At 46.1% G+C, this 21,620-nt stretch overlaps 1 long non-coding RNA gene across 2 annotated transcripts in view; it reads right to left on the bottom strand.

The window, feature by feature from the left end:
* Nucleotides 1-2,747: 2,747 nt before the first annotated feature.
* The window catches only part of LOC111815008, a 35,486-nt gene continuing 16,613 nt past the window's right edge, over nucleotides 2,748-21,620 (bottom strand). For both annotated transcript variants that reach the window (XR_002819840.1, XR_002819841.1), the window contains 4 exons: nucleotides 10,020-10,306; nucleotides 6,639-6,746; nucleotides 6,020-6,114; nucleotides 2,748-4,415 (listed from right to left, as the gene is read on the bottom strand). This is a non-coding gene — a long non-coding RNA (uncharacterized LOC111815008). The remainder of the gene's footprint in view (nucleotides 4,416-6,019; nucleotides 6,115-6,638; nucleotides 6,747-10,019; nucleotides 10,307-21,620) is intronic.

Below are 21,620 nucleotides of genomic sequence, written 5' to 3'. Positions count from 1 at the left end.
GACACAGGGCTCCTGGGCTCATTGGTGGATCTGGGGATGGCAGAACCCATCACTTGCCCTTCACCCCCAGCTCCCAGTTGGTACTTCCTTGTCTCTGGAAGGCAGGAGCTGAGGCCAGAGCTCTGCATTCAGATGGCCTGGGTTAGAATTCTGGCTCAGCCACCTACTGTGTGCGTTTGGCCAGTGCCTCTCAGCATGGGCCCCTTCATCTGTGCATAGTGTGCCGACTTCTCCCTGGGTATCTCTGAAGTGATCAAGGAGAGGTTTAGCACCACGGTAGGCCAGTATCATCCTCCTTTCCTGGGGAGAAAGCTATCCACCATACTCCTCGTCTGTCCAGGACACAGCAGAGATTCTTTATTATTTTTCTCAGTTAACTCATTTTAGGGGTGACAATACAACATCAATGTGCACCTGTATTGGTAGAAGGCAATCTCTTGATATATTTACATATCAAAAGCACTTGCAGGTTTGTATGTCGTAGAAGCCAATGCGGAGTGGATACGTGTGTCCTATATTTCAGGTCATAGCGGTACTTGAAGGTACAGGGAGGGGCACTAGGGGGTGCCAGAGAGGTCGCCTTCCAAGGTCCAGTTCCTAGTTCAGTTTTCCCATGTGTGCATTACCATTTTTTTCTCTTTGAGCATGCATGACTTTTCAACTTAAACACTAAAAATACCCTTCTGTCCTCTCAGCAATTACCCAGGGTGGAAAAAGTCCACATTCAGAAGGAAGAGCGTAGAAGTACAGCGCTGTTCCTTTGGTAGGCGCTCGAGGAGCCGGGTCCCTACCTGAGAAGATGGCTCTTTCAAACATTCACTTTCCATTCAGGCATTTTGCCAGGGTAGAATTCAGGCAAGAGGGAAATAGCGAGGGAGCAATTGCACGCGAGCACACATTCATTCCACAAACCAACTTTTCACACACATGCACACAGTGCAACCCAAGGGTGACACAAGTGCCCCTCAATAGCCTCCTCACCCACATACAGTGAAGGAAGGGTCCTCTGCAAGGTCCCAGTCCCAAAGCCTTCTCGATCTACAAACACTTCCCCAACAACCAAACCTTTTGTATGCCCCAAGAATCAAAATATTTCACATACACATGAACACCCAATAATCAAAGGAGTTTCATACATCCATCTAATAATCTAAACAATTTGTACACATGTACATCAATCACTAGAGAGACAACACACACACACACACACACACAAGCACATGCACACATCCAAAGGGCTTTACTTACACACCCAATAATCAAAGCACTTCATGTATGCACAGTAATAATCAAAAAGCTTTACACACACACACACACACAATGGGAACAATCACATGGTTCCACAACCCACTCAATGCTCAAACCACTTCCTGCACTCACACCACTAACCAGACATGCACACACATTCCCCAGCGACCAGAGCACTTCACACATACATATACGCACTCCCAACCAGAGTGCTTTGTGTACAGCCCCCAACAACCACAACATTTTTTCCTACACCCCAACCATTAAAGCTCTCCGTGCAGTGCTTCCCCTGCAAACCCCTGAAGCACTCGGATTTGCTTTTCTGCAGCAGCAGATACTTGAACACCAAGACATTAGACTGCGACTTTCTTTTCAGATTAATGAGCAGAAAAAGATTTGAGGCAGGGAGGGGGGGCTGGAATGGTGGGAGAGAGCAATTACACCCAAATCTTTTCTCTGTTGATTAGGGATTCCTTCTCCAGCCTGCTTTGGCTCCGGCTAAATCTTTTTCTAATGAGATGTGGCTTATCCAGATCAGGGCACTGAGAAAAAAGTTGCAATTAACTTTAAGAAGAAAAGGAGTGAATGAGAAAGAGAAGGAAGTGTGGAGGGGGTGGCAGGGCCTTCGGGGAGGGGTGGGGACAGGGGCTTGCTCTTGGAGGCCAGGAGAGCCAGGGATGGAAGAGGCTTCCTGCAGGTGGAGTGCCAGCGTGGCCACACTGGCGCCATCAGCCCTTGGAGGCTGTCCCTCCTGCTCTGTGGACTATGTGTCTGGGTCAGGCCTCTCTCTGTGTGCCTTGGACCCAAATCTCATCAAGGGTGGAGGGTTTCTGGCCTTGAGGCTTTATCCCACCATACACCTTCCTCTCAGCTGCCTCTTTGCTTTTGCCTGCTCCTCTGCAGAAGACACGGGCTCTCCAACACCTACCAGGAGCCTCTGTGACCTCCACCCCTGTGCCAGGTCAGTGCCATCTCTTACCTTAGGAGCTGCTGGGGTTCAGCCACACCCTGTGGCCCAGCCAAGAGCCAGAGTCTTGAAATAGGTCTCAGGTACAAGTACAAGTGCCAAGGCTGGGATCCCCTTGTCCTGCCTCACTCTTCCAATCTAGGTGTGGGCTCTTGCATTGTTTTCATGCAAGGGATGTAGAGAGACTAGAGAGGCTCAAACTGAAGGGCTGTTTCACACCAGAGTGGGGAACTACCCTTGAGCTCTTGGAACCAGCCCAGAATAACCTTAGTGTGCCTTGCACTGCCAGGGTCAAGCTTAACCAACCCATAAATGTGGACTAGTGGCTTCCTTTCTCTGGGGTGGAATGTCTCATCTGTGAAGACAAATAAAGGGCATGCGGCAGACTGTGTAGCCTTTGCCAATCCCAGTACCCTCCATCCAGCGAGGGGCACAGACACCACCTGTGCATGTCCCTATTTGAATCATCTCACCTCTGTTTGCAGACTCTCCCCTCCCCTCCTCCCCCCGCCACCGCCTCACACATCCCCAGGACATGTATGCCTTCAGCAAATTCGATTACATCCAAAGACTAGTTTGTATCCTCTTCGGTGATAAATGTCCAGTGATCCCTGATAGCACCTTACACAAATGTTGAGGTCTCTAACCTGCTCTTCATGGGGGGAGGGAGGAGTCCCTTAGAAAATAACTTCGCATCCGTATACCAGCTGAACTGGGGCACCCAAGCTTGTACTAGCTACAACTAGGCCAGGAGGGCTGGATTGGAGGAGCCAGGGGGTATAGTCACTGTCCCCTCTGGTCACAGACAAGCATGTACACTGAAGCATCCAAAGCCAGATACCTTTATTCTGCTTTCCGTTTTGCATCCTGTTGACCTCCCTCTGAGCGGTAGAAGGGATTTTTATTACATCGCTGGTGACTCCGTAGGAAAATGATCTGAACCTTGCACCTGACCATCTTGCTCGGCATGCAAAGAAGAAAGGCCTCTGTGTGCTGGTGGCCACCATGGACACCTGGCTCCCTTGTCAGATGTCTGGGTGACTCCTTACCAAATAAACCATGCAGATGACCCCAGGCTGGGGGACAGAGGAGCTGAGCCCAGATTTCCTATGTCTAGGTTCCCAGGAGGTCACGGAAGGTCCCAGCCTTAAGCCTCCGCGCCTGGCACCTGAGTTCCTGGGCAGCCCTGTTCTCCACTCCTGCTCTCCCTGTGTTGGCTCCTGAGGGCAGTCTGAGCTTTCTACCATCTCCCCCTGGCTGTTGTCAATCTAATAAGCATACGTGCTAGAAATACTAGCTCTAGTGCTAAGTCAGAAATTCTTCTTAAACATATAGCAAGGTCAGATGAAGGGAAAAAAATAGAAAACAAAACACAAAACTCCGAAACAGAAATTGGACACAGAAGGGCAGATGTAGACTGAACAGGAAGTGCTGGCCCTAGGCTAAATGAAACAGCTGTCACCATTGTTCGGACCAAGAACTGCTTTTGCAAACTCCACTCGGGCCAGGCGCAGAAAGCAGATGTTAATAATTACAGCACATGAAACGAAGGGCACAGGATTAGGCAAGTGACGAAAAAGAAATGGTACTAGTAGATTTATAACTCGCTCAGGCAAATCTGCTCAGGCTGGTGTGGGGGGTGGGCCGGGCAGCCTCCCTGCAGAGGCCCCCCGCCCGCCCCGATCCTTTCCTAGTTTGGCCTTTGAACTTCTGGGATTGTCTCAGAATTGGGGGATTGCTTTGGTTGCTTCATGATGGTGGACCACGGAGGTTTCTCCTAGCTTCCTTTCCAGGGACCTATGAGTGCAGGGCCACAGGCAGTGACTGCTGACCTACAAGAAAGAGATAAAATCCCCAGTCCTCAGCCCAAGGGTCAGAAGGGCATCTCTGGGTGGCCAAATGGTTGGATGGCTGGCCTGGTAGACAGGGACTTTCGAGGACGCGAGGCCAGGCAGGCATCCTAGAGATCTTGATTCCACTGCAGCGCTCACGCTTGGAGCTCAAGTTCTTTGCAGCTGAAATTGATTCACACTTTCGAGCTGGCCGTCTCCTCATGCCTTGGAGAAGGCCAGGGGTGCTGGAGAGTGTTAGGGTAGCTGCGAAAGGGAGGCAAAGCAGCTCTCATGGTCTGATTGCAGAAGTAGAAGAAGCAGTCTCCACATGTTTTGTGAACATTCCGCTGTGTTTTTCCACGTGAGCCCTAGTTGTAAAAAGCAAAACAAAACAACACACTTACATAAAAAAAAAAAAAAATCTTCTTATCCCACCACCCGTTAGGAAGGATGTCTCTAGGAAAGGTTAGAAAGAAGGTAAACCATGTGTTTGCCATCTTTGGGCCTGATATGGAAACCATATGCTTAAATACACTAGCAAACATACTTAATATAACACTCTCTTTTATTAAATGTGGTTTTATAAACGCTCTCCCCAGCCAGGGCACCTTCTCCGTGCTGGAGGCTGGAACTTGGCAAAATAATCTTCCTGCTGTTACATCTATTGATACACATTTTTTGAAAATGAGTCTCGGACCCTTGGAAAATAGACTGGTTCTGATTATTATTGCAAGAGGGAAGGGGCACACGAGGGCATCTTTTTTCCTCTGATAAATTAAAAGAACTGTAACGGGTGCTTTCTGCAACCTGTAAAAAAGGCAGAGCCATCTGTGATTCATTTAGCAGCTCCTTACAGAAGATTTATTTGATTAATTCGGTCAGAAGAGAGAGAATATGGATTTTTCCTCTTCTCAGAACGGCACATACGCACTTGCACAGGCCCACGTGCCCCCACCCATGGGTAGCTATCTCAGGAATGAAAAATGACTAATCGTGTTATTGGAACTGGCAAATGTAGGGCCTTGGTGGTGAGATAGAGAGCTCCCACCCTGCCAATGGGAGGGCCAGTTTCAGCATGGATTTAATATCCTCTGTCCCAAAGAATGAGCTAGAGAATAACACAGGAGCCCTGGATCACTTTGATTAGGCATGATTGCTGGGTGTCAGACACTGTGCTGAGCTCTTTGTATGATTATCTCATTGCCTGTCACAAGGAATTCCTCCGGGGAGGGACTGTTATTGTCCTCACTTTACAGACAGAGAGGCTACTCCGTTTCCAGTGCATCTCTGCTCAAAGTTCTCTGCACTTTTGCAGATGGTGTTTTGCTTTCTCAGTCTCTCATGACTAAAGCGGGTGAATGAAGGCTGGTGTTTGCCTTTCTTCTATAGTGAGTCACCAGGGAAGGCATTACAGGGGCTCTCAGTTCTAGCTTGACCAGTGAAAGACAGTCTTTTAGTCTTTCTAGTCTGGTTTTCTGTAGTGTGCGTGGCCTGAAATTAAAAGCAATTATTTATAGGCTGCTGTCACCTGCTGGTAGACAGGAACAGTCCTTGAATTGGTCCTGGGAGAAGGCCAAGAAAACAAAAACAAGAGGAATCAAAATCTTACAAGATATTTCATGCCCCTGAAGGCTTTGCACATATCACTATCAGAAGTGATCAATATACTGCAAGCAAATGTGCTCCTGCTCTATCTCCTTTGCTCAGAGCAGACATTACTAATAGATCTCAGATTTAGTGGCTGCTTGCTCCTAAAGGCCTCTCAGCAAAGCCCTCCAGGCAGCCTCTACCAATAGATCTGTACTGGCATGATTTGGAAGCTTGGTGCACTTCCTTCCATTTCGTATTACATTTTCTAGAGGGTGAAACAGGAGCCTACAAGGGAACATCAGCTATAAAAGCAGTTAAGAGGTCAGCCCCATGCCTTGAAGTTAGTGCTCTGGCTCTCCTGACCAGTGTCTTTCACACCTACATCAGTGAGGCTGATCCAAGCCAGTGCAGTGGATCACAAGCCTGTGGAATTGCTAGGTCTTGCTCCTCTCCCCAAACAGAATGTCACTCAAGCTGCTGGAAGACAGGATAAAAGGCATCCTCTGAAAGACCACAGAACACTGAAGTCTCTTTGTCATTTTAAAATAATTTAATCACCCAATCAGGACAGGGTGGTGGGGGCTGAGCCCAAATGTTACAGCCCAGGGTCTAACATACTAGAAGTGGAAGGTTGCTCTCTGGAGACCCAGGGAACTCCCGGAGAGACTCCATGGAAAGAAAATAGGGGTGTGTAGGGAAGAGGGAGCCCCCAGCCCAGAATTCCTGCCCCCCCAGCATCTTTTCCCCTTCTAGGACCTGAGGGTAATTGCTTTGGGGAATTAGAGCCTTGACTCCTAGTTTTGCTGAAAATCTGACTGGTCAAAAAGCCCTTTCTAGGGAAAGGGAAAACTTCAACCAGGTATTTAGCTCTGGGACCCAGAGCCTTAGTCTAAAAACTAGTATATTTTGAAGGTCAGCTGTCATCTTATAGTGGCAGCAAGGTGCCATGTGGGGCCTCCGGGCACTTGCTTCCAGAATAAGTAAGAATGTGTGGAACTTACCTATCAGCATCTGCGTTGCCTGCATTGCTCCTGGCTGTTTCTGTGGTTGAAGATACTTAGTTTAAGCATGCTGTCTTCAGTCCTGTTTATCCTCTGCAGTTTCACTTTCTGTGAAGAAAAGTTTGCTCACTGAGTGCTGCTCTAGCCCAGCTCAGCCTCTTGAACATATTCAAATATTGAATTAGCAAAATCCTAAAGAATGAGGATTTTTACAAGGCTCAAGTGATACCCCTTAAAGGGTTTTGTTGGTCAAGCATCATTTATTGCATAAAGACATTTGTCTGTCTTGCAGAAATGGGTTTCTAGCCTTGACTTAGCTATTCTAGAATTTATATGTAATTCCAAATATTGTGTTGTACATGATAAGTATTTTTAATCAAAATTTAAATTAATTATAAAATATTTAAGAATAAATGAGTAATAAAAACAAATTAAAAAAAAAAGAAATGGGTTTCTAGGATGTTTCTGAGTGAGAAGGGATTGGACAGCCCTCAGGAGGAGCTGGTGTGGGGGGCTGGGTAAGGAAAGAAGGTTCTTATTCCATTTAGAACTTCTTTTGTGGATAATGAGTGGGCTGAGGGGTGCATGAGCTGTCCCCAAAGACCCTAATGAAAAAGAAGGATCATGCATCACTGAAGTCACAAACAAACTGAGCTGCTTGACCTTGGGCACATTAGATAGTGTGTCTGGTGCTTCCATGTGAGAGGAAAGGGTCGTAGTGAAATAAGGTAATCATAGCACCCACTGCACAAGTTTGCGAGAATTAAATTAGATAAAGCGCTCATGATAGAGACTTACACATAGCATGGAGAAAATACAACTTCCTAAATGCCCATCAACCCACATGTGGATAAAAGTTGAATGTGGTATATCCATACAGTGAACTATTATTCACCCAGTAAAGTACTGATACAACCCACAAAATGGACAAACCTGGAAAGTATTAAGTGAAAGCAGCAAGATGCACACAGTCACATGTTGTGTGGCTCTGCTTATGTGAAGTGTAGCGAATAAACAGCTCCATGGAGACAAGTGGAACGATGGTTGTTTATGGCTGGCAGAGGAAGGAGAGGGAAGGGAGGGGACAGACAGCTAAAAAGCAGAGGGCTTGAAAATATTCTCACATTGACTGTGGAAACCATTGCCCACATTTCTGTATGCTAAAATTCACTGACTTATATCCTTTAAAAAGACAAATAGAGTAGCCTGTGACTGTCTTAATAAAGCCATTGGAAGAAAGCATTGACTTGTTTTTGAAGTAAGTGTAACTACAATAACAGGATGGTGGAAACTTTAACTACTATCTATATTCATATTTAAACCATGCACACTAAGCATACCCATGGGCCAAACGTATCCTCACTTTCCCTGTCTGCTGAGAGAGAAGGGAATTCTTCGCTCAAAGCACTGTTGGGAGGAACCAAATGAGCTAATTCAGCTGCACCACATGGCACAGAGTCTGACATATGCTGGGCATGCTGGAGACAGTGGTGGACATTGTCATGACAGTGCCGCGACCCCGTGCTGCAGGGTTCGGGGGACAGTCTGGTTGGCAAGAGAGGGAGTTGCAAAGGGGCAGAGTTCAGATGCTGTAACATTTGTACACTGAGTCTACAATATCTGTCTACAATATCTTAGGTCCTAGGTTATAATAAAAAATGAAATTTTTAAAAGATACCTTTTAAAAATAAGCTTGTGAACACATCTATATCAAAAATAGCATTATTAGAGGGATCTCTGATGGAGGCTGAGGCAAATTATGGTGGAAAAAAGTCTTCTTGATTCCTGCAGGGTAGCCAGAGGTTCTCTAAGCACTACTATTAGAATGAAGTATTTGAGACAAAGGGCCATGGTGTAAAGGGCATGAGGTGCTCAAGGGCTTGCTTTGGACCTGACTTCTTCACTCACCTACTGTTCAAAGTAAGGAAAAGGATTTCTATAGACCTCAGTGTTTTCCACAATAAAATGAGAAGCAAAGCACATCAGAGTATCCAATAACGGCATCCATCCTGTTGGCCATGTGAGTCAGACTAGCCTGTTTTAAAGGCTTCTTAGAAATTGAGATTTTACCTTTTCTCCTCAATGGTTTTGGATTCTAAGAAACTCAAAAGGAAATTCCTAGCAACGCTGGCTAGGGAAGAACCAGTAGGGAGCTGTTATCTCCATTGGACTCTACGAGACTCAAAGGTCAATATGGTCCTTTCCTCTTTGGGGCTAGACATCTTGGGGTGACTAGTGTCCTCCAAACCCATGTCTACCAGAACCTGTGGATGTGACCTGACTTGGAACTAGGTGTGACACAGCTAGGATGAGATCATTATGGTGCTTCCAGGTCCAATGCCATGGATCCTAGGAAGAGGGAAACTTGGAAATAAAGATGAACAGAGACACAGGGAGGAGAAAGCCATTTGAAAATGGAGACAGCTTGGAACCATGGTCCTATGAGTCACAGCACACCGAGGAGTGCCAGTGATTATCAGTAGCTAAGAGAGAAAGGCTGAAAGTCTCCTTCAGGGTCTTCGGAGGGAAGGAGCCTTGCTCTGAGACCTAGCCAGTACATACCACCCCCGGGATCCCTGGCTTGCGGGGTTGGCTGAGATTGCTCTGTGGAGTTTTGAGCATTTTTGTGATTGCTAATAGTCTAGAGTAGATAATGTAGCTACTCCCAGCAAGATCACATGGGCTGCATGATGTGTCACATTTCTTTGTGGTGATCTAAAATGATATCAGCTGGATGTGGTGATGCAAATTCTCCTGAGGTAGTGAGAGCCGCCCAAATGCCCGCACCTTAGCTGGACCGAACCTTGAACCTTTTGCGGTAGGAAAGCAGTCAGTACACAGTAAGTGCCTTTGCTGTACAAATAGCCTTCCAAATGTAGGACCATGGAGTGTGTGTGTGTGTGTGTGTGTGTGTGTGTGTGTGGAGGAAGGGGCAAACTATCTGAAGGCATTCTTGGAGAAAGAAAAGCCCTTTTCTTGATTTACTAAGTGTCTTGGGTAGAACATCCTGCTGAGCCCTGTGTTGCTGGGAACAATGACACATAAACTAGAGAAGGTCCCTGCGACTGTGGAGCTGGTGCATTCACTGCACACACAATTAATAGGGACACTAAAGTGACCTTATTAGGCACCTAATAAATGGTAGTTATTAACTGGACATAAAGCACACCAGAGAGCACAAATGTGGATACCATGTCCTACGATTCTATGGAGGGACAGCTGGGCACAGGGATTCCTAGGGCAGGCCTAGCAACTGGGCTGGGCAGTTGACAGCATGTACTCCCAGGCAGCTCTTCCACCCCATTTCCTGGGCTTCCAGCCCCTGGCATGGGACCCGGGGTAGGAGGAGGTCTTGGCAGGCCTAGGATCCCAGGCCTGTACCTTGCAGTCTGGGCTAGAATGTCCTAGACCTTCAAAGAGGCCCAAGCCTGTCAGCGAAGCCACAGGCATGATATGAGCAGCTTCGCCCTGTGCACTTATGTTCCTTGTTGCCTTGCCACCCCTGCTGGCTTTGATCTCAGTCCCATTCGGCTTGGCCCAGCTTGGAGGTCTCCTGCTGTGATGCCCCAGGATAGGTCTCCAGCTCACAGGGCTCACTCTCTCTCTGTATCACAGCCCAGATCTGGCCTCCCGCTTGCTGCATAGTGGTGGCAGGGCACCTCTGGGACCTGGAGGCGGGGGGGGGGGAGAAAAGAAGAAGTAACCTTGAGCCAGGCTGGGGTGGTGTTTGCAGGCTGGGGCAGGTAGGCAGATGCAGTGCTTGAGGGGCAGTGGGGAGCCATGCTTACCAGGCCATGTGAGTGGCAGATGAGACCCAATGAGGGTGACCTTAGTATCAACCAGGTCAGGCTTGGGGTGGGAAGACCTAGTTACATTCCAGTTGCAATCATTTCCTGCCTGGGAAACCATGGTCAAGTTCATAGTGACACTGCCTCAGCTTGTTCATCTTTGCAGTGGAGCCAATAGAGCAGCCAGCTCACTGGGTTGTTAGGAGGACGCAGAGGTTGTACGTGTTCAACCGCTGGCTCCCTGCAGTCTCTCAATGCCACAGCTGTCTTTGAGGCTGATGCCTCAGTTGGCTTGAGAGGACTGGACCTGCAGCGTGGTTCTCTGCCCTCCTTCCCTCACACCCATGTTTCCTTCCTCCCTAGCTCCTAGCCCTTCAGAGCTCTGTTGACCTCAGAAGGTCTTCTGGAGGTGCTGCCTTCATTTTCCTGCCTCCTTCTGCTCCACGTTCTCCTGTTTACAGCTGCCCAGTGGATCTTACAGCCCAGCTCAAAACCCTCTGTGAACCTCCAGGTCTACAGAGGAAATAGTTAACCTGCTTAGACCTTATTTAAGATCTTAAATAGGACCTTATTTCCTCTGCAAACTGACCCTCATCTTAACTCCTCAGGCTTCTGTGGGCCTCAGAAGTCCAAGCCCGAATTTAAGTCTTAAGTAAGGATGTGCTTTCTGAGGGAACTGTGAGCCCTTGGGACATGCAGGCCCCCCTGTGTATCCTGGTGTTCTCATTTCTAAAAGGGTCAGGGTTGCTTCTGCCTTGTTGACCGCACAAGGATGCTTGAGGATCTCATGAGTGGGGTGCATATGTTCTATGTAACCAGGGAAGAAACTCACTGGTTTGGGATCACACAGTGGCTTCTGCTCTCTGGGCTTTAGCCCATGCTGTCCCATTCATGGTCTTCTTGTCACCTCAGGTGCTACTGCACAAGTGAACATGTCATTCAGATCTGGATATGTGCTGTCTTCTGAGAAGCTGCCTTGTTTGGTCCCCTGGAAGTGACTTTCCCTCTGGTGTTTCTGGGTTCGTGCTGCTCACCCCACTCTCAGGCATGGCGTCTGATGTCTGCCCCATGGCTTCCTTTGAGGTAGCACCTTGCACCCCATACAACAGGTTCTAGAGGAGCCCTTGCTTGGAGGAAAGTGAGGATGTGGGTGGATGATGAACTGGAGAGAACGCCGGTGCCTGGAGGCCGGGGGAGGGCGGGGCGGGCCGCCACCTCTCTGCCCAGTTAATGGCCCTAAGTGACTGTCATAGGCAGCCATTTCCAGTGTGTGGCCTCAATTTTCACCAACAAATGGGACCACATTGTCTATATCAGAGTTTTGGAGGGAGAAATTTGGAGCCCAAGGAGGGTTTTATCTGGACCATGTGATACACAGACCAAACACAGGTGTTTTTTTGATTTTTTTTTTTTTTTTTTGTAATAGGGATCAAACTGAGGACCTTGCATTTGCCAGGAAGGCACTTATGCTGCCAAGCTACATCCTTGAACCTCCAAGCACAAGTTTTAAAAAATGTATATGTATATGGAGATGGGAGGGAATCTAGGGAAAGAGAGACAGTAAAAATAATGGACACTATATATAGGATGTGCCAGTTCCCCATGATGAGTATAATTACTATGTACTGCAAACATATACTATCTTTTTTATTATGTATTTGGTACAGGGTCTTACTATGCAGCTTGGATTCATAGTGATCCTCTTGTTTTCAGCCTCCTCAGTGCTGGGATTACAGGCGTGCACCACCATGTCCGGACTCAGTGGTCAGCTCAGCATGCCTGGGGTGGGGCTGGTGTGGCATGTGGTGCTGGGGATCAAACCCAGTCCCTGCACTTGCCTAAGCAGGTGCTTAGTCTGCTGAGCTATCTCATTCACCCTATATACTAATTTAAAAAGGAAAATGTATTTATTTGGCACAGGGTCTTGCTATGCAGCTCGGACTCTTAGTGATCCTCCTGTTTCAGCCTCCCCAGTGCTGGGATTATAGGCATGCTCCAACCACATTTGGTTTTGGTGGCCGGCTCTGCATGGGCCAGTAAGACATGCAGTACTGCAGATGGAACTAGGTCCTTCTCCTTGTGCTGCTGAGCTATCTCTGAGCTATCTCCTCAGCCCAGAAAATATAAATCATGGCAAAAGAGGAATTTTTAAGAATTGTAGTAATTAAAACTATTCTCTGATACACCTCCAAATGACCATTTTCCCTGGAGAAAAACATGCTGGATTTTTAAATAATGAAATGAAACTGCGCAAAATGTATATGCCATGTACAGCTTCCCTGGGACACAGGGGCAAGAGTGGAGTGCATCCCACCCCAGGGGAGTCTGTGGATGTGCTTTCTGTGGAGACCGGTGCTGGGAGTGACCCCGAGTGACCCGAATTACATTCCACACACAGAAGCACCTGATGTGTTATCAGGGATGGAAACCCAGGAAAGCATAAAAGGCCTTGGGGATGCTGTGCCCCAGCTGGCCCTCCCCACATGCCTGGGCAAGGCCTGTCACCCCCAGCAGTTCTTGGGAGTCACTTTCTCTTGGCGTGAGTCCCTCCTCCCCTCCCCCACTTGTATTCTAGGGCCATACATTCCTCAGGCAATGCCAAATCCCAAGTATTTTAATGCCTGATATCTATCTCCCCATGGAGTTTTGCTTTATCATAAGGCCACTGGAAAGTTTTTTTTTGGTATCTCTTTGAAACAGATGTCAGCAAAAGCTCCCAGTGCAGATCAAGGGCAGGTTAAGGGCTTTGAGATGGGTCTGAATGTCCCTTTAACATCCTTCCATCTAATACCCAAATATACCTCGAGTCATTACCCTGTTTTTATAAGAAGCTCCAAACCATATGTTCAGGACCTAATTAAGCATACAAATCAAACCTTGGGATCAGGTGGCACTCTGTTTAAATATCTTAACCTTTTATGATTATCTTAATTTAGAGAAAATTCAAAACACATTCAGAAGTCTTAGAAAATGAACTAAGTAGGAATTTACAGGCCTGTTGTTTTTCTTGATGTCAGGGTCCTTTCTTTACAGGCCCAGCCTGGGTACCCGGAGAAGTCCTCTGGACTGGCCTCTGCCTTGGGCCTTGTAAGCTGAGCAAGGGTCACAGCTCGCTTTACCTGTCCAGCCTGAATCCCACCATCTCTGTTCTCTCAGCTGGCTTACCTCTTCCCACCGAGGAAGGATTTGAACACAATCAGGTATGGAATGAGTGGGTGAGAAATATTCCCCTAGCTTGTATTATTTCGGAACAGACCTGGTGGGAGCTTCTAGCAGGAGCTGAGAGAAGAATTGCTTAGGCCTGACCCATTGTGGCCGTGGCAGCTGGGGGTAAGATGACAGCAAGGAAGGGTCCCCTTTGCTGGTTCCAGGCCTATGCCAGGGGTAGGAATCAGGGCTGGAGATTGTTTTCTGTCTGACTCAGGTAGAACGGATGCGTGATCCGTGAGGCAAGGCTAACATGCACACACTCACCAAATCCCAGTGCCTTCCAGTGAGGTCATACAGCCTCTCAGCTCTTCATTCACCACAATTTATTTTTTTTTTTTTTTGTATTTTTTTAGGGCAGACCCTACAGGGTCTCATTATGTAGATCGGACTTGTAGTGATTCTCCTGTTTTCAGCCTCCCAAGTGCTGGGATTACAGGTGTGCGCCACCACGTGCAGTCTCAGTCCCTGTCTTAGTGCGTCCCGGAGGCGGGGCCAGCACAGCCCACCAGGGATTGAAGCCAGGCTGCTGTGCTGTGTCTAAGCAGGCCTTTTAGTCTGCTGAGCTATCAGGCTGGCCCCCATTCACCACACTTTTACTGAGCACTTGCTGTACGCTAGATCTGTTCCACGCGGTCTGCACAAGGACAGGAGACTGCCTTGAACACAGGTACCTAGCGCATGCAAAGACTGGGCTGGGTTGGGCCTAGAAAAGCTATTCTAATATTCTTGGGACAAGGTGACAATGTAACCTTCTCCATAAGGTCTCCTGCAAGCCACAGGGGGCCAAGTCAAACTGAAGTTTCAGATGAACACCATCTTTTCCTCCTTTTTTTCTTTCTTCTTCTTCTCCCCCCTCTCTTCCTCCTTTTCCTCCTCTTTCTACTTCTTTTCTTCATTTTTTTAAAACAGTGCTGGGGAACCAAACCCAGGGACCGCTGAGCTACATCCTACAGCCCTCTTATGTTTGGTTTTATTTTGAAGCAGGGTTTCACTACATTGCCCAGATGGGCCTTGAACTTGGAATGCTCCTACCTCAGCCTGGCTGGGCATGCACCATCATTCCTTTTCAGTCTCAGTGTATATTCCAAATATTCAATAGGACATAATTCTATTAAATAAGTATTTGTTATTTATTTAAGGCTCAAATTCAATGGTATGCCTTGTATTTGTATTAGTTAAATCTTGCAACTTGGCTTTAATAATACAAATCGATGGCAGTGATGATTCAGTGTTGTGTTCAATACTAATTTGGTGGAGTGGTGGTGGGGGGTAAGGCAACGAGAAAGCAGTCTTGGACCAGACCCCGTAGCTTACGTAACTTCACTTAGACTTCACCGCAACTCCATGATGTAGGCTCTGTCATCATCTTCATTTACCTAGGAGTGAACTGAAGCTCAGAGAGGTTAAGTGATTTGCCCGAAGGTGCCCAGCTGGACTCAAAGCACAGCTCTGTTGGACTTCAAAGCCTGGACTTCTTCCAGGGAGCCCCTGTGGTAAGCTGATGGCTATCTCTCCAGTTCTCGTTTTTCTAGCTGGCCTCGGCTTCTCTCAACTTCTTCCCCCCTTTTCCACAAATGTTCAAGGAGAGATCCACTCTCGTCAGATCAATGTCACTGCCATAATGAAAACCACCACCCGAGCCCACGAAGGGTGAGATCTGTGGGACCCTAATGAGAATGGTTCTGATTATGCAAAAAGCAACCTCATGGTTATTCTAATGTTACAAGTAAATATAAAACATTTAGAAATACTTGGCCTGGGCTTTTTTTTTTTTTTTTCAAGTACAGATGTCTGACTCTTTGCCAGTTTGTTATTAAAAATGCTACGGTGGTTTGGGTACAAAGATTGCTGTAAAAATAAAAGCTGATGCGCTCTGAGCACTCACTTGTGACTTTGTGGGGAACTGGGCCATGGTGAGGCCACAGCAGATGGTGACTAACGGTGGCACTCATGTGGGAGCCCCAACATCCATGGCTCAGTCACTGCCCTGCTGAGAATTGAGGGGTTTCCCGTGGCCCCTCAAATCCCAAAGCAACCTTGACTTCCCCCAGCCCTGCCGCCCCCACTGCCACCAGCTTACCGGCTTCTGCCACCAGCCTCCTCCCTGGTGCTTGCTGTGCGCTGTGCTCTGCTCAAGCTTCTGCCCTGTTCCACTGGTGCCCTTCATCCTCTGGCCAGGTGTCCTCCTCCTGGGTCCACCTGCAGTCTGTCCACTTCCCTTTGTTCTTATATAACTCTGAGATATTTTGTTCATGTGCTACCTTTTCCACCAGCAAGCAAATCCCATGAAGGTGGAACCCATGCATTTCATTCATGCACATTGTGTTTTTTCTTTTTCTTTTCTTTTCTTTTGTTCTTTTTTTTTTCTTTCCAGTACTGGGATTGAACTTGGGACCTTGTGCTTGCCAGGCAGGCACTTATGCTGCTGAGCTATCTCTCCAGCCCTTCACTCACCCACATTGCCCTTGACAATTATAGCGATGCCAGGTGCATACTAGTTGTGCAGGAAACATTTGTTGGATGAACAGATGAATCCATCAAAGTACTTGCGGTCTTGCCTTGCCTGGGTCCCTCTGGGGTCAGGAACCAGAAGGACAGTTTTAACCAACTCATGGAAAACAAATCTGGGAGGATCATGAGCCTCTATGAGGGACAGCTTGAGTCCAGCAGGAATTTTCAGGACCTCAAGCCAAATTATAGCAAAGGAAAGCATGCAGTTACTATAACGTTTTCTCACATGTAGGAGTGAAGATATAAAAACAGAAGACCCCAGGGGTTTGAATGCATTGCCCTAGTCATCCTTGTGTTCCAGGCAACAGAGCTGGGACAGGTTTGGTGGAGGGAGAGAACACCGTGTAACGCTTGGCTCCTTCACTTGGCGTTGGATGCTCCTCCACTCACTCTGTTCCCTTCTGATTCCACCTCTTCATGCCACCTACCTGCTACTGGTCCTGTATGGTCTGTCATGAGCCACAGCCACCCCTTCCTCTTGCAGGGTGAGTGTCTTTCCCTGTGCTTGGCCAAGTCCTCCTCAACAAATTCACCCTCTCCCCAGTTGTCCATCACATCCCCACCTGCAGGGCAGCCTCCTCTCCATCCTCTGAACTCTCTATACATTCTTTCATTTCCCATCCTTCCTCCACCCAAGTTCAAGCTTGTCTGTCTACATGCTTCTTATGGCCAGGACCAAGGTCTTATTTCTGTGTCCCACGCTGCCCCACCATGATCATTCTGGTTGGTGAATGAATTTATGATGCCACCTGGGACACACAGCCTAGAGTTATTAGTTGGGTACTATTGCTGCAGTGTCAGGGGCTGTGGCACATCAGAGGCCATACCTTCTCCTTCCCTGACCTGAGACATGGAATGACATGGCATACAGAGCAGCCCATCTAACCCAGGGTCTACAAGACTCCGAGAGACCAGATGAAAGGTCCAGCAGACCAAACATCCAGAAATAAGCCTGGACTTTGCCTGCTCCACTCAGATATTTTCCTGTTGGGTGGCCAAAAGCCCGAGACAGCTCAATTGCTAGGCACTCCACAAACCTCTGCCATTCCCAACTTTCCCAAATGTTTTCTTCCAATGCTCCATTCAAACAAACAGAAAAAAAATCCCTCCAGAATCTCAAGTGCTAACACTGAACACATGCACCGGAGAGCCAGAGATCCAAGGAGAAACAAATACCCTGGTTTTTACAAGGTAAAAGTTGTGGAGTTGTGAGCATGCAAGTAAGTTTACCTCAAGGGGCCATTAACAGGGCTGCTGCTCTCCTGGGCTCCAAGGCTGCTCTCAGAAGACTGTGACAGGTTGCAGAGTTGCACACTTGCAAAGCCAAGGATCTTGCCCTTCTGCATGATCTAGGAGATTTAGAAGTGTTCTGCAAGCAATGTGGTTTTTAAATGAAGCCCAGGGTAAGCTTTTGATCTCTACAGAATAGTATGTTCTCATGTGCAATGCTACTGAGCCGACAGGCTAAATTTAAATGCTCTCCTCATGTATGAATCCGGATTTATTACTTTGGTTTTAGACACACATATCTTTTGAGCTTCTACAGATGCGACACATGGAGAGGTGAGACAGGAACCCCTGGCAATCTTTCTCAGGCTAACACCCATGAGGGATCTTGGAAGCAGTGAGACAATTGTCATATTTTCAACATGTGATCGATTGTTGTTAGGGAGAGAGCCCGTCAAAATGCTTTCTCTGCATGCGAGGATTGCGACAGGAGGAAGCACTCCATCACTGGAAAATGACACTAATGTATTCTATTAGATTTGCTTATCATGTTAAAGAGCATATTAAAAGGAAATGTTTGGAAAGGGAATGCCACAACGTGGTATGATGGATGGAGAATTCCTAATTTGGAAAAAATGTGCTAAGACGACATGATTGATGTGAGTGACCTACTTTATTTTATAAGAAAGTATGAGTTGCCTCGGGCCTATTGGTACACATATTTGGAAAAAGTTGTTTTTTTCCACATTAAGTTTTTATTAACATTTTCAAAGAGCAAAAACACCATAGAAGGATATAAGTTTTGACTTGTCAATGCAGATGTGTTGGTAGTCATCTGCTGCTTAGGAAAACTTATTCCCCTGGTAGAAGGCTTTCTCAATGAAGCACATTTCTTGCCAAGTAAACACCTGATGGGAGAAATATGACTCCTTTTTCCCTGATTAAAAAAAATGACAAAGACGGCTTTTTTTATTTAAAGCACAAATGGATCATCTGCTATTTGCAAGTAGTGAGCTCAATCTTTCAGAATGATGGACATCTCTGGAGCCGCTCCAACTTTCCTGGTGAAGGCAGCAAAAGATCGATGCCCAGTTAATGATTCTAGCCCTTAGATGATAGAGCCTAACATTGGACAACGCCATCATCAAATGGATTCCTTGGCCTAGAAGTCAGGAGCTCTTGGGCTCACTGCAGTCAGCAAAAGGGGTGACTCCTCATCCCTCCCCAGAGATGGGCAGTGTCTGACCAAAATATTCTGTTCCCATCAAGAAAATGTTGCTAGTGAGCTTAAGAAGCTAAGAAATGCCTGTGAGATATTGTTGACTGAAGAGAGTAGAGGGTAAAGGAAAGATGAGTATCAAAAAGTGAAAGTGAGAGGATAGGCACCAGGTTTATATCGGGCAATTTGTTACAAAAGCTTTAGATTGCTGATTGCATTGGTCCTAGAAATTGTGCTTCTAGAAATTTCTTGTAAAGAAATCATCATGAACACTCACAAAGATTTAGCTACTAAGATGTTCACTTCAGAATTATTTACAAGATTATAAGATGGACTAAATCTAAATATCTGAAGTTAGGGGATTGCTTAAATAAATCCACATGTTTAATGTAGCTATTAAAATGATAATGTAGAAGAATGTAGAAAAGGTTTATATTATTGCATTAAGCAGAGAAAGTGGGCTATAAAATCTTATGCATTTTATGATACTCTTTGAAAAACAATATATACACATATCTACCACAGTAGACATGTATAATGGACACACAATATATTTTTTTAACTATATACACATATATTTGAAAGACATTCATCTAAATGTTAGGAGTGATTTCTGAAGGGCAGGCTTTCTACACACTTTTTCTTTCTTTTCTTCCGTATGCTTTCATTTTTCTACACAACATGCTGTACGTTGGTAATAAGTAATGCAATTATTAAATGGAAAATCCAGGAGATGCAACTAATTACTTAATAGAAACAATAAGTAGGTTCATAAGGATTCCTAGACACAAGCTAGTTTTTCTACATAACACCAACAATAACATAGAAATATAAAATGAAAAAATATCGCAATTCATATGAAAAAGCATAAGTCACCTACCAAACTGAGGACACAGAGAATCATCCATGAAAGAAATATCTAAGTTCTATTTTAGAATCAAATAAGAAAGTATGTCAAAGAAATGCTAAGTAAGTTACTGTGTTTTGGGTTGTGATAACTAATATTGTGAAGACTGCAATTCTCTCCCAGTTGGCTGTGTAAATTTTACATAGTTCCAATAAAATTTCTAATTAAAATAACTTGCAAGTTGATGCTAAATATTGTTTTGGGATAGATGGCAATGGATAACTTTTGAAAAGAAGAAAATGAGAGGAGGCTTTACTACTGGATTTTAAAAGATATTACAAAGTGAGGGTAGTTAAGCAGTAGTAATATAGAAATACAAAATATATCGTTAAGTAAGATAGAATGCAGAATAGAATAAAATAAGTTAATGGAATAGAATAAAATAGGTATTTTTATTTCATGTCACATTCACAGAATAAAATTCCAAATATATTAAAGATATACATATTGTTAAAAAATTTTAAGATCTAAAAGGCTAAAGAATAATAATTTCAGGGCTGGTGAGATGGCTCAGTGGTCTAAAGCACCTACTTAGAACAAGCTTAGCAAAGCACAGGGACTGCGGTTCAATCCCCCAGCACCACATGCCAGCCCACCCCACCCCCTGGTGGGCTGAGCTGGCCACCCCCCCCCACACAAATAAAATTTTAAAAAAAAGAATTATTAAAAAAATAATTTCGTAATCCTGAGAATGAAAGGCTTTCTTGAAATAAGTAAGGGCTGGCCAAATAGTTCAGTGGATTAAAGTGACTGCAAGCAGGCACAGGGGCTGGGAGTTCAATCCCTGGGCCTGATGTGCCAGCCCTACCCCCAGGGTGCACTGAGATGGTGAGGTGGCACACACCTATAATCCCAGCACTTGGGAGGCTGTAAACAGGATAATCACTATGAGTCTAATCTAGTAGTAAGACCCTGAATATTTCCCTGTAGAGCCTTCCTAGAATACATAAAAAAAAAACAACCCAAAAACCTAAATCCCAGAATCCATAGCAAATAAAAAAAATGTTTCCTTGCTATGGAAATATACACTGTGAGCAAAGGACAAAGTGGGGGAAATGCAGCCTGTAGGACAAGCAGTCGATGAAGAGCTCTAGTATATAAGGCACTGCTTTAAGATAGGGGGAAAAAGACCATCATATGAATGAGGCCATCGGCTCCATCTTCAGCACCACAAAAACAAAACAAATCATGCTGAAAAAGACCATCAGTTAAACAGAAAAATAAAAAAGATACAGGCAAACTTTTTACCAGAGAAATAGAGCATAATTGGGACAAAAATCTTATTTTTTTATTCACCAGTGTCCAAGATTTGCAAAGGAATGATAATATTCAACACATTGTGCCTGCGGGGAGAAACTCTTAGTGTGGAGATTTCAACTCAAGGAATGTACCCAGTACAAAGACTCCCACCATGGTTGTGAGGATGCCGGGGAGCCAGAGGGCTGGCAGGGATGGGAGGGACCTGTATGCTTAGAGAGGGGGAGCCAGAAGTGTACTGACAAGTACAGCCAAGAACACCACATCTTGTGACTCCAAATATCTGTATAAGGACCATCTGTAGCTATATGTACACTTAGGACAGTGTTTGTAACAGACTGTGGATAAGATACCCCTTCCTTGTAACTTTTTTCCTCTTCTGTCATCTCTCTCTCTCTCTCTCTCTCTCTCTCTCTCTCTCTCTCTCTCTCTCTGGAATCATGAATCACTTTCATAGTAACAAAAGAAAAAAAAACCCACTTTGAACAAATTTGCTCTGAGAGGTGGGATGACTTGCCCAAGGGTGGCACCAGTGAGAACGAGCGGGGTGTTCCAAAGCACAGGTTCCAGGTGTGCTCAGTACGTCCCTGCTTGCTCTGAGGAGCCCAGAGGGTATAGCTTCTTGGCCAGAGTAGCCCACGAGCACCCTGGCACCACCGCCGAGACAGCTACCTGTCAGCCGCAGATCATGTCATTGGTTTTGTGGGCTTGCAGGTGGCATCTGTGCCCTCAGGAGTGAGGGAGCACTTGGGGCAGGCAGGCAGGGGCTTTCACTCACCTTGGCAGGGCATCTGCTGGCTCTGGCCCATGAATGGTGAACAGGCCAGGCATCTGCTGCATCTCTCTGATTACTCCTGCCGGCA

This window comes from Octodon degus, unplaced genomic scaffold (genome assembly GCF_000260255.1).
Source record: "Octodon degus isolate 3935 unplaced genomic scaffold, OctDeg1.0 scaffold00010, whole genome shotgun sequence".
In the NCBI taxonomy this organism is placed as follows: domain Eukaryota; kingdom Metazoa; phylum Chordata; class Mammalia; order Rodentia; family Octodontidae; genus Octodon; species Octodon degus.
Note: the sequence above shows the minus strand (reverse complement) of the source record. Positions and strands in the feature narration are given on the sequence as shown.